Source organism: Oenanthe melanoleuca, chromosome 3, assembly GCF_029582105.1.
Source record: "Oenanthe melanoleuca isolate GR-GAL-2019-014 chromosome 3, OMel1.0, whole genome shotgun sequence".
NCBI classification, from domain to species: Eukaryota; Metazoa; Chordata; class Aves; order Passeriformes; family Muscicapidae; genus Oenanthe; species Oenanthe melanoleuca.
This window is the reverse complement of record NC_079336.1, coordinates 59,223,374-59,236,636: the sequence shown is the minus strand read 5'-3', so window position 1 is coordinate 59,236,636 and position 13,263 is coordinate 59,223,374. Positions and strand designations below refer to the sequence as shown.

Sequence of the window (13,263 nt, the reverse complement as noted above, 5' to 3'; positions counted from 1 at the left end):
TCACACAGCTGCTCTCAAGTCTACAGTTTCCTGTGCAGTACAAACTGCATACCACTTCCCCTACGGAAAAAAAAGGCCTTGCTTGTTCTTAATTGACGATGGAAATACTGTCACATTTTCCACTAGCCAAGCTTGAAACCATTACTGAACAAACCTTCATTAATTTTTCCACAACATTTTGCAGAAATGTCAGGAAACAGCTGCACCAGAATGATTAACTGTCCTTATCACTAAGGCTTCATTGGCCAACTTCAAATTATATAGGTTTCTTCTTTCAAAACTCTACATTTAGTGCTATTTTTTAGTTAGTCTTCAGTTGACTGTTTCAGTACAACATTTTCTCTTCAAAAGTTTCTGATTCCACAGGTTCAGTGGCAGACAGACATTTTATGACCAGTGGAAGAATTTGTACAGTTTGGAGCTGCATATTTCTAGGAAAAGATTGCTTCCTGCAGATTGCTCAGCTGTGTCTTTCTTGGATCAAATTCAATGAAATTCACAACTTGCAGTCAGATTGTATTTGCCAGTCAGGCTGAATTCATTACACTGACATAATCTTATCTTGCTGCATTTTCTTATTCTTTTTTTTTTTCCTATCCTCCTCTTTTCCTTGTCCCTTCTCTCTCTCTGCACTCTCTTTCTCACCTCTTCTTTGAGCTATACCATGTGTCAAAACTTACCATACAATGCCCTGTACATTTTCTGGCAAAAACAAGTGGAATAGTACACATCACCATCCCAAACATGCAAACGCTGAGATGCTGGAAGGCTTAGTACCAAATGAAAGTGCAGCCATCTGGAGGTAACTGCTAGTGTGGATCTGAGCTTCCCAACTGGCTGAAACTTTGCACTCTCAGAACTTTTCAGCAAAGTGTCAGTGAGCAAGAGACTCCACTCACACATATTTGCATAGGGCTCTGGACAGTAATTTTTCAAAACGTAAATTCTTTAAATTTTGTTTTGAACACAGCAAGGTTCATAGGATTACTTTTAAAGAAGTATAGTGTCCTGCTTACATTTTGAAATTATTTAGGGTTACAACAGCATGGCATGAAACAATAATTCTGCATATATGTCACGGACAGATTTAAAATTGCAATTGTTCGCTCTATGGCTTAATTGAGGCTGTAAACCTCGAATCTATAACCTTAAGATATTTTTAGACAGAGGGAAATACAGATGCAAATAGGTATATACATGTCTTGGAAGTGAAATAAAATTAAGGTCATCAAGTGGGGGGTTCAGTAGTTCAAGTGTTCATGCTTGTTATACACCATACACGCTGTTATGACGTAAGGGTACTTGCAGAATTATAAAGAACTGAACCTATAGAGGTTTATCTAGGTACTATAAAGAATCCTTCCAGCTGCTTGTATTTCAAGACCATTTCCATGTCTTGCTTTTTAAAAGTATCTCTCGCATTGCAGCACAGCATCCCCACACAGCTGTGCTCAGGGAAAGCCAGCCAGGGATGCCCTCACCCCGTGCTGGGTCAGCTCCTGCACTCCTGCATTGCCTTCAGCCTGGACCAGGATGCCCCACACACAGAATGCTGGCCTTGTTATTTAATTGCTGCACTGCTGGCTACGAAAAAAAAAACAAACCAAAACCAGCAGCTCTGTTTTTAAATTACTCTACCAAGATATCTGCTTAGATGGCAGAAATTGCAGTACACTGTATTCTGCCTAAAATACGCATGAATATATATGGGCTTCTATTTACAAGATATGAAATACTGCCAAAAGCACGCAGGTTTTTTAAGGATTCTGTTTCATAATACTCAACGCCAAATTTCTCCTTGACGATATCCTGATGTGTCTCTGCTCCGGTTTGGAAGCAGCAGCTGGCGGTGCGGAGGATTCAAGGACCGCGCCCCGGCAATAGTCGGGATGTCAGCGCGCTGCCGTGTGCGGGACTGGTTTCATTAAACCAGCGCTGATTTTTATGGCTTCGGGGGTGGTTTCGGTTCTTTGGGGGTGGGGACGCTCCGCAATAAGCAGAAGGAAAGGCAGCCAGCAGGAGGGTGCCGCAGCTGCCCGAGGGGACGAGGCTTTTCCTCCTTTTCCTTGCACATCCCGCCCGCCCCCGCCGGGCTGCCGGAGCCGCCTCGCCCTTGGTGCCCGGCGGCTGCGAGGCTGGATGGAGAGCGCAGCGCCCATTCCTGCCTCCTCCGGACCGCATGGTGCCTCATCCCCGTCCTCCCCCTGCTCGGCGCAGCCGTCAGGGAGCTGACGAATGGATTTGCTGCCCCGACACCCTGCTCGTGAAAGAACAAACGTGTTTTGCCTCTCCCTGGCTACTACAGGCACCAGCGCTCTCACTGCCCCGAGTTTGCACATCTTGAGCTCAAACCTACAGGAAGATTGAGCCTCCTTCTTCCTCAGCAGGATCTAGGGGCAATGTCACTACAAAAAGAGAGACCTTGAACTTGCTTCACCCTTTGCATAGTCATTTATATTTGGGCAAAGTGGATAACAGCTCCTTTAGCACCAGCGTAGTGGTATTTTATGCTCGCTCGGCATTCACTTTACCCACGTATAAATAGCAAAAGATTTCAGGCAGTAGAGAATCAGGACCAGGATCTTCAAAGGATTCTCAGCCAAAATAAAGCAGCCAGTGCTCCACACCACAGCTTGCAGTCTTGCTCTGCTGCAGAAACACTCCCTGAAGGACGCCTGGAACTCTTGGTCTGGCAGCATTACATGCTCTGGTCCTTGGAGAAAATGTGCCTTCCTACCATCCCATGCCTAGTGGTGGAATCAGACTGTGAGCTTTCACCTCTAAAGTGGGCAGTAACAGGGTTCCATTTCTTAATGGGAGCCTTTTATTAGCTCACACAGCGTATTTACTACCCTACCAGTATTAAGGGCTTGCCTTAATATCCTTAGCACACGAGACAGTGGCACATATCATCATAGTTGCAATAACACTGGTTTGAACTATGTTAATTGAGAGCATCTATTCTAAAATTCAATTGTTCCAAACAAAAAGTGAAGTGTGCTATTACTTGACTGGCACATTATCAGGGAGAGTTCTCAGTGTACAAGAGCCACAGCAACAAGGGCCCAATGCACACAAGTGCCATTAAGTTACATGCTAACAAAATCTGAAAAATGTATGCTAAAACCCCATTTCAGAGGATGGCCGCCATACTCTTGTGTACCAAAGTTCTCAGTTTTCCACTTAAATGCTGCCTGGTGAGTCAGGACATGGCCAGGTTTCCATACTCCAGCAGTTTTCCATTACTCCTCCTTATAAATTTCACACGCTGTTAATGCTTTCCAAACTGGCAGCAGAGCTCAGGGGTGCATGAGGACAGTTTATTTTCCTGCTGCACTTTAAACAGAAATTCCACAGGACCTCTGGCAGGGGTAACAGCCCTGCTGACAGCCATCAGCTCACACCCTCTCGCCCACCCAACTTTGATCCCAGGCTGCGAAGAAACATCGCGGTTTTTCTTGGAGACTGCAGAGGGGAAAGAGAACAACGCAGATACCCATGACTTCGTAAGAAGAGATATCCCATACAGCACCATCCTGGACTGTAGAATACCTGGGATCAGTTCCAGGGTTGAGCAAAGGTTCAAGGGATTGCCCTTCTCAACTTCACCCTTCTTTCACTGAATTCATATATAGAATGGAACATAGGTCCAACACTATTTACGTAATTCTGAAAAATCTGGCAGGGTTATCTGAAAATGTGTTCTGTGTTTTCTTTGAACATCTTCTCCTGTGCTCATGATATCACATGAGAATCTCAAGGGTCTTCCTTATACACCTAGCTTCTATGGCTGAAGATAAATATTGGATAATTTAAAAAAGAAAAAGTCAATGAGAGAGATCAAACTTTCCTTAACCTTTCACTCTTTCAAGTCTTATTAAAGTCTAAGGGCTAACAATTCTTTGACCATCAAGGATGTGCCTATACAGAGAAGATGAGAGAAGTGGAGCTTCTCAGTGCTTCAGTCTCCTACAGCAACAGAAGTAACTGTGTGTACTGCACACAGGCACAGTTTTTGAGACTGGAAACTGTGGAAACTGGCCAACTTGGGACTACCAACCCAAACAACCATGGTGCTGCAATCAGTGGCTGAAAATGGACCTTTTCTTGACAAGATAAATTGTCTTCTGAACTATGTGATGTCGCAGTAAGACCTCTGTTGGGATCCACTAATTTTAAGCTATCTTGGGTATCAGCACATTCATGAATGCAGTTTCTACATGCCCAAGTGTTCAAGACCCAGAGGAAAAATTAAACTTGGAACAGTACTGTCCATGGTGCATTTGAAATGGCAAGACTGTCAAGCAGAAATCACCAACTTGTATTTTAGGACAAAGTAAATAAAAATCCCCACACATTTCAGATATAAAAACCTCACCCACCATATCTTCTTGTATTTTTACAAGCACACTTTTCTTCTTGTTTAGTTCAAGAAGTGGAGTCCCTGGATACTTGATACAAGAATTGCATATCAGAAGGGAAAGTGGAAAACCAAATATGTGGACAAAGCAAAGCATCACTTCCAAATTAAAAAAAACCTGCCCCAAAAGAGAAATGTCTCTAATTTTGGCAAAAGCTGGCTTCAGTTGTCAAAAAGGACACAAGATTTAAATGAGGGTGACTTCCACATGAAGCCTTTTGAGAACAAAGACCTGTTCTCTCAGACCCTCTCCCCCAGCTCACACAAACCACCCTTCCTTCACTCTCCTACCTGGCTGCTGCCATCAAAGGTGCAAGTGAGTAATGGTTCCAGTCAAAGCAATTTGGTTCACTACTCCAGCAAATATGGCTGTTGGCTCTCTCTTCCACCTATTTGGAAAACAAATATTAAAAATTTTTAACGACTCTGATCAATCCAGCCTGCTGTTTGATTTTATAACCTAACTGACTTTATGGTGTTGGCTACATCAATACATGTAAGAACTTCAGAGATTATCACATCCCTCTTGCTACCTTCAGAGCAATGTGGCACCAACAATCAGTAGCTCTCCTGTGGTTTCCAGCTTGCTGTGGGCTAGAATACACATCAACTAATGCATGTCAAAGTGAAAACAATAGACAAACGAGGCCAGTAGGTGCATACAATTATGTATTTTCAAACATGATATATACAAAAACAAAAAGCATTAAGTATCATTGTAGTATCTTTACATTAAGGCCTTGTCATTCCAAGTGTTCTGCCTAATTTTGAAAACATAATGCCCAAATCCTAATTTAAGAGCACATAATTTTTAATTAAATGCAAATACTTTCCTTTTATTGAACCAGAGCAAAGTGATTGTCTTTCATCCTGCTTCTTTCCTATTTAGCACTGTGCTTTAAAAGTGAGATACCTCTAGGAATTCCCTTTTCCATATGATACTAGTATGTTTTAGAAAGTAAGTTATTAGCATACACTTAGAAAAACAGTCATAATCCTTACATTTCTCTTTACATGTTATGGCACTCTGAGAAAGACCACAAAGAAAGCCCTTTGTGCATAGAAAATGCCCACTGTAGGCATGTGTGCAGGAGTGTTTGTGCATCCAGGCACAGAGCACCAGGAGATGTGTTCATTAATGTGTCAGACACGTTCAACAGCCACAGGCTGCCCTGCTCACACCTTGCAGGGAGTGGGTTATTGAATACTCCTAACTGGGCATGCAGACAAGGCACCAGGAACTGCAGACTCAGATCTAATTTGTACACAGCAGAGCTGACTGAAACACCCATCTTGTTAATACTGAGGCAACAAGCCTGCAGTGATCTTGTAGTGACAGTGTACTCCAAAGGGCCTGGCTGTTCTGGTTTTGCAAAGACTGGTGTGAACACACAGATAACCACAGCATGCATTTTGCTCAGGGCACTTCCTTTCAGGCTTCCCTGCATCCCTGAATAGCCACATGTGAGATCCCAGGTGATGTGATGAGTAGGCAACAAGTGTGAGCATCCCAAGTGGATGTGCTCCTGCAGGGCAGCACTCCAGGGGTGCACAGGGTCCCAGCAAGAAGTGCAGCTCATGTTGCCCCTTTTCCTGCTCTTTTTCCCTGGCTGTGTCACTGGCTACCATCTCAGGTGATCAGGACACCACGGCAGAAGAAGGTATGTCTCCCCAAGGGCTTACACAAGTCACGGTAAAGGAGCATGGACAGAGGACTTGGACAGGAAAATCTCAAACTAACCTGCAGATTTGTGCCTGTGGCCTGACCATACCATACCCTGAAGCCAAAGCAAACTTCCCTCTGTTTCCAGCAGGGAAAGCCTGTCCTCTGTGGAATGGGCAGCACGTGGTGCTTCCACTGCTAGCAGAGCACAGATGTGAGCTAGTGGAAACAGGGTGCCAAAAGCTGAAAGGTAAAGCAGGTCTGGAACCGGCAATAAAACGCTTATGCTGCTTTTCCCTGCAATGTTTGCCACCAGCAACAAAAACAAATAGCAAATGATAATGTGTTATTGACCAGCAATGTCAACAGCAGTCTATACAGGCATCTGAATATATAAAATGACATATGCTCTGGCTGCAGCCCCTGGTGCTTTATCACATCAATCTACAGCTTTCTAGGAAATTATCTGGGTGTGAAGCCAGGAACCAGTTTTGAACCTTTGAACAGACAGGGCCCAATATGGTTTTAATCTGTTGGTGAAACCTTGGCATAGCTCTACTCAAGGGCAGAACTCTGTATTTAGCAGGGCCAGCATTTCAATTGCTACTTTTACAGTTCACCTGAAAAATGTTCCAGCCAAAAAAGCAAAGCAAAGCAATAAAGAAATCATGAGTCCTTATTTTCCCATCCTTCAGTAGGACCTAGGGGTAGTCTGGACTGGAGCATGCACTCCCTGGTATGGCAAGGATATCTTCCAGGTCCCCCTGTACTTTCACAGGCTGAACTGGTTTTAGTGATGCTGGCTACAATTGCACACAGTTATTTTTAATTAATATGCATCTTGAACCTGTTTATTCTATCTGCAATGGTTGAGTTACCATCCCTGGAGGTATTTAAAAGATATGCAGATGTGGCACTTGGGGACAAGGCTTAGTGTTTGCAGTGCTAGGTTAACAGCTGGACTTCCAACCTAAATGATTCTGTGATTCTATTTGGTCATACCTGGTCATGGCTCTCCTAATATCTTGCAGTTGTTTGCCAGCTGTTGGGACTATGAATAGACAAGCTCATCAGAAGGGAAATGAGAGTATGAAAATCACAGCATGTCTCACTGTTTGGAAGAGCTTTTTCAATTTGAACTTTGCCTCTCAAACGTTCTGGGAATAGCCTTTTACACAGGACCTGGAAACACAGGCAGAAGTGCTCTGATAATGACTCTTACACCATCTGCTTTTGAAAGACTGCTAGCAGCCTTGGCAACCTCTGTAATAATTTTCTAGTCGTAAAACTACACCTTCAGTGGTGAAACAAAAATGTAACAGAGATATCAGCATCATCTGGCCATATTAATTAATGTCATGGATCAACAACAAAATCTTTGCTTTATATTACTTCTTATTAAACTGACACTGTAAGGTCAGTTGAGGGTAGGGGGTTGACAGGAAGATTCCTGTGCACCTTCCAAAGCAAAAAAAAAAAGTCAGAAATCTCATGTGTATTTTATTCAGAAACTAAAATTTTTGGAAAGCAACTGGACAATATTTTACTGCTAATTATTCAAAGATTCTGAAATAGTACAGTAAACAGGTGAAATTGCTTCAAGAGTACAAAGGTCAAATAAACCCATGCCCATGTTACTCCTTAACTGGCTTGCAGCAGATAGCATTCCAACAAAGACTAAAACATAACATGGTTTGGGAATTTACCTAAAGCCTCACTTTGACCAGGTCTGTAAGGTACCATTAAGTTGCAGCCAGGTTCTAAGATTATATAGAATATTTTGTACTAAAGAAGAGCCAGGCAATATGGGTAGAAAAATGTGCACACTTCTGCAGTGCATCAACCAACAACTGGAATTCATGGCTGGTAACTCAAAACAGTGGGGCTATATGCAAATCTCCCACTCCAAACCATCTTGCATGGGTTCTCTCTTTATAGATGTTTTCTTACTTAATGCAATGAATTGATCATAAAAACTTCTGTACGGTAATATGTAGAGAGTGTGAAATCAGTCAGAGTGTATTTTCTAATATTTTAATGTTTTCATTTTCTCATTTTTCTCTTTTTGCTCCTTTTTTCCTTCTAAAACACAGAAAGTTCACAGAACTCTATGAATTATTATCTGTAATGGAGAAGTAAGAAGTCTAAAATTTGCTTGATTGCAGCTATGATGCCATAAGTTCCAGGCATCAATCTCAATAGCAGCACTTTTTCTCCAAACAGGCAATATTTTACAGTTATCGCTCTCTAAATAAAAAACAACTTATTATACACAGTATTTGATAGCTATGGCAGCTAAGACTAAAAGCAAAAAAGTCTTCTGACATGAGGAAGGTAAAAGCAATGTCATACTTTAAATTGACTTCATATGATCAATGTGAGAAGACAATCATCTGTGAAATGATGTTCGTGCCCTGATCAAATGCAATCATACCATATGCAATTGAATTTGGAAAAAGTGGAAGAAAATTATTCCCATTAGTTTACTGGTGTTCTTAATGTGTTCACACAAATCATCTTTGAATAGATGAATTAAAATACTTAAAGCCCTCTTAATTCTAGGTCATTCTGGCAGCTCCCAATACTGCAGAAACATGTTTTCCTACAATCAGTTTGATAAAATTAAGGGATCAAATCTTGAACTACTTCCAAATAAAAGGTATAAAATTTATTTTTTGAATCAAATGTCTCTATGCTGTAAACATTTTTGTCTTCATTATTAAAACAGCAAGAGATTTGAAGCCTGCTTTATTTTTCAGAATATATGCTTTTTTTGTTTTCTACAATTTTCTCAATAGGAGTGTGATGGCCCATTTAAATTTGTATTAAAAACAGCTTTTCTTCATTTTGGTATCCTGCTAACTCCATGTTGCAGATCTCAATGCAAAGAGCACCAATAAATCTTTGCAAAATTTCAGTTTGTTCAAATTTGTACATGCATAAATTTATGTGCATACATATGTATTTATCTACATAAATATATGTATATATCCACGTGTGCATATTTATACATATTATATAAATAAAAAAAGATATATTTACTAATGCATGTGTGTTAGTAGTTGGTTTTATTGTCTCTCTGCAATGCAAACAGAGTTTAACTAAAAGGAAGATCTCCTATGAACTTTTTTCACTTTACACATAGGTAATTCACTTTATTAAAACCAACTTGATTCTCGGGAGCGTCCCTATGTTATCTCCTCCATCTTCTGCGCCCAATCTGCACAGGAGCTCATTTTGCTGCTGCCACTGAAACGATGACTTTGGGTTTTTTGTTTTTTTTTCACTTCAGCCAGGAGCTAAATTAGCAAGAGCACATCCCCCTAAGTATAGGTCCATAACCTCACTGCAAATAGCAGTTCAGACACTGCCAGCTGAGACCAGCAGCCTCTCTAACCAGGCTTGATGCATTCAGACAATGGTCAAGCTGACAATTGACACAGTGTCCTCAAACACACGTTGCTCAGCCCATTTGCCTAGCCTGCTGCTGCCAAGAGGGCTGTTTGTGCAGGCAGCTGGCAGGAAGATGGGAGTACATCTGGCGATCCTCCGAGAGTAGGCAGGGAAAATGAAAACATCAGATCTCAGCCAAGCCCAAGATAGGATTCTAGGTAAAGCTCCATGGGATCCAAACATGCTCTTTGGCAAAACAGACTTTGGCAAAATCATCACGAGGAACCTCCCACACTGAGTGGCCTTGGCTTGCATTCTCTCTTTGAATGACTACTTTGCTATGACACCCATGCACTGGGGAAAACCAATTGCACAATGAAGAAACTGAGGCAGAGGCACTAAGTGGCCATTAAGCCTACCACTAAGCAGGTAGGCTACAATATGGCAGGTATCCCACTAGACCATGGCAATCACCTGAGCTGTCAAAACCACCTCCATCTCCATGGAAAGACCATTGCAACATCAAGTAATGGCCCTAGTGCTGGACAATCTCAGCAGAAGGTGAAAGCTAACTTGTCCCTGACAAGTCATGCAGGAGGGAAGTGGGGTGTCTGCAAGCAATAGAGTTTTATTGGCAGGGAAAATAATCTAAGAACTTAGGGTCTGTTTACAGAGTTTTCATTGTTACCTGCAAAATCTTAAGCCAAGGTACCCTATAAAATAAAACTAAGAGCTCAGTGAGGCTGATGTTAGCTAAAAGTATAGACTTCACTCACGGCACTCTGAATTTCGACCAGATACACTGAGATCACTCTTGGACAGTCACAGAGATAGCTTGTACAGCACACACAGGTGTTGTTTCAGGTTGGCAGGCCCAGTGTAACACCATTGTTTGTCTTGAGAACCTGAGCAAGCCACCAAACCATCTCTGAGCACACACTTTTGTAGCACCTGTGCTGGACATCATTATCTCTTGCTATTGTCACATCTACAGAGGGACTGTTAAAGTGTCCTCTCTCCACTCTGGTCCTCCAGGTCTTAAGTCTACCAAGAGAAAGGCAGCAGGGAAGTCTTTGGTCCTCCTCAGTGAGACAAGATCCCTCTGCACTGATGTCACTCCACTCTTGGGGTGTGCTCAGTAAGTCAGTAATTTGTCATGAGCGTGGGCCCTACCCATACATGGCAGGCTGGAGGAGGAATGACCTCAAACTCTGCTTCTAATCCAGGGGGCGTTGCCAAAGCACAGTGTTTGAGTTTGATGCATGAAGCGCAGAGATATTTTCAGCTACTGAATCACACTTTTGGCTCCCAAGCTAACTTGAACTTCTCCTTAGTTTTGTTTGCAATTTTTCGCATTTCGCGATTACCATTGACTCTCAGAAAAAGAAAAATAAGTGGTTTTTTGAAGAAAAAAACCATACATAACCATAAATGTGAAGATTTTTTTAAAAATCAATTTTATTTGAATAACTTTTATTTTATTCTCTTGTATTTGTGGAGCTAAACAAATTACTAATAGATTATGGTGCATCACCAATGTTTGGCTTCTTTATTTCATGTTCTAAATATATGCTATTAAATGCTGCCAGTGAATGTTTTCTAATGATTTTTGCATCCAACACAAGAATGAGTCTGAAAAACAAGGCAGTGCAACAGCTTGGACACAGCTGCACAAGAGCTCTTAGCTATACATTCCTATAGCTGAAGCAAACATATTTTGCTATACTTGCCCCATGAGACCATATTCACTTGACACAATTCACAACCATAATTTGAAACTGGCAGTAATGAAAAAGCAAAATGCCACTTTACAATACAAAGGGCATAAGTCTTAATTGATAAATCTTAACTTATCCTACCCACTCTCACTGGTTTGGGAGGAAAGCTCCAGCAGAGAAATTATGCAACCTCAATCACAGCTAAGCAAGTCATTTAAGCAAGTCACTTAATTCCATCTCTAATCAGTAAAGCCAATTCAGCAAAGCAAAGCATGTGCTCAAGTCAAAAGTGAATAGGTAGTATGCATCTTTTTGAGTATCAGTTTTTCACAGACTGAGGATATTGCACAAAACTTCCCTTGATTTCCTTTGGAGCTCATCAGGCTAGAAGAAGGTAGAATTCAGCTGTTAATCAACCTGCCACTCACACATGTAAAGTACTAGATTTTTTAACTCATACTACCCATAGATTGCAGGGACCACAGAGGCAGGAGTCAACACAAAAAAAATGAGGTAAGCTACCACAGGAAATTCTGTACATACATTGCTGATGAGCCTCACTGAGCCTTTTCACAGAGTGAATTTGGAGCTTTTCTCATCTACAGGAAGAAGAGTGAAAAATAATGGGCATTTCGACTCTTCATTTACATTTTCGCATGTGTCAACAAGGAAAGGTGGGGATAATAAACACACTACTTTGATAAGGAATGTGGCTCTTTCCTTGGTGGACCGAAGTAACAGGGCAGCACCTAACATCATCTGAAACCTATTCTTTGCCTTTAAATTTTCTTCAGTCTTTGCAAGCAACATTAATCTAGCAGAGACGACTTCCAGCCAAGCACGGATCCCCAGGAGCATTCCTCGACTGCAGACAAGTGGGAAAGGAAAAGCCTGTTGCAAAGAGCAGGGCTGGAACCAGTCATGGGGAATTTATGCCCAGCAGCAGGCTGCACCATTTGGCTGCCTCTGCCCTTCTCCCCAGATGAAGGAGCCTTATCTACCTTGCAGATATCAGAATCAATTACAAATACCATGGGGCTGCCCTAAATTATGCTCTGCTGCCCGAGGCTGCTTTCTGCCAAGCTCCCAAGCGAGTCCCCATAGGAAAAGGCTGTGGGGAATGTGGGGAAGGGAGCTCTGAGGGCCAGGCTCTACCTGTTTTTCTGCTCCTCCAGCTGCTGTCAACACACTGACAAGTTCTGTGTTTGAGATTGCAATCTGTCCCTGCCCCAAAGGTGCTACCAACTGTATAAATGTTTTCAGAAATTAAACAGCTCCAGAAAAATACACGTTATGCAAACATCTTCTCTCTTCCCAGGTGACACAACACGGAGCACCAAGCACGAACAAAAATGGACCAAAGGAAAGCACAGAGGCATTGTGGAAAAAACCTCATTTAGTGAAGGGCTTCTCTGCTCTCTTTACAGCCATTAGGACAGTGATAATGCTGAATTGGCTGGTCAGCCACAAAAATTGGATAAATTGAGACACAGAAGAGACAACTGAAAGCAAGGAGACAAACACCAAAAATAAATGAGACAACAGATGGAAAGCAGAAATGCAACATTTAAATTGCAGCTCTAATGCTGCTGGTAACAGTCACATTTAAGAGCAGTTCAGTTTGCTTTCCAGTTTTGGAGAGGAAAAGAGTTTTGTTATTAAAAAACCCAGCTTGTTAGCTGAACTGCTGTGGGTTTTCCCCAGGTATTTTGTGGGACAGGAAAATTATTTTTCTCCAAGCTTAGGAATGCAGAAACACTTCTAAGAAAGGGCAAAATTCTGACAACCTTCTGGTGTTGTGCTAGTACTGTTGGGAGGGGAAAGGAAGGTCACATCAATAAAATCTATAGCCACAAGTGAAAGAGCTGTGTTTTAGTGCTGCTGGCTAGGGGTCAGTCCCTGGCAGTGTTCAGAGCACTCCCATGGTAGCACAACTTCCTTAGTCTTCCTCCTTTACTAGCATGGCTGTTAGAATTAGGCAGGAAAAGGGTAGTTATTGTTGTAGCAATTTTTTTGTAGGTTTATTTGGCAGCTTTTCTAGCAGGATTTTAGTATAGTTTTGATAACAT

At 41.9% G+C, this 13,263-nt stretch overlaps 1 protein-coding gene across 2 annotated transcripts in view; it reads right to left on the bottom strand.

Moving 5' to 3' along the window:
- Window positions 1–13,263, bottom strand: part of HIVEP2 (HIVEP zinc finger 2) — a 132,722-nt gene that overhangs the window by 46,036 nt on the left and 73,423 nt on the right. For both annotated transcript variants that reach the window (XM_056486291.1, XM_056486292.1), the window contains one exon: window positions 4,712–4,809. The gene's annotated coding sequence lies outside the window, so the exon portion shown is untranslated. The remainder of the gene's footprint in view (window positions 1–4,711; window positions 4,810–13,263) is intronic.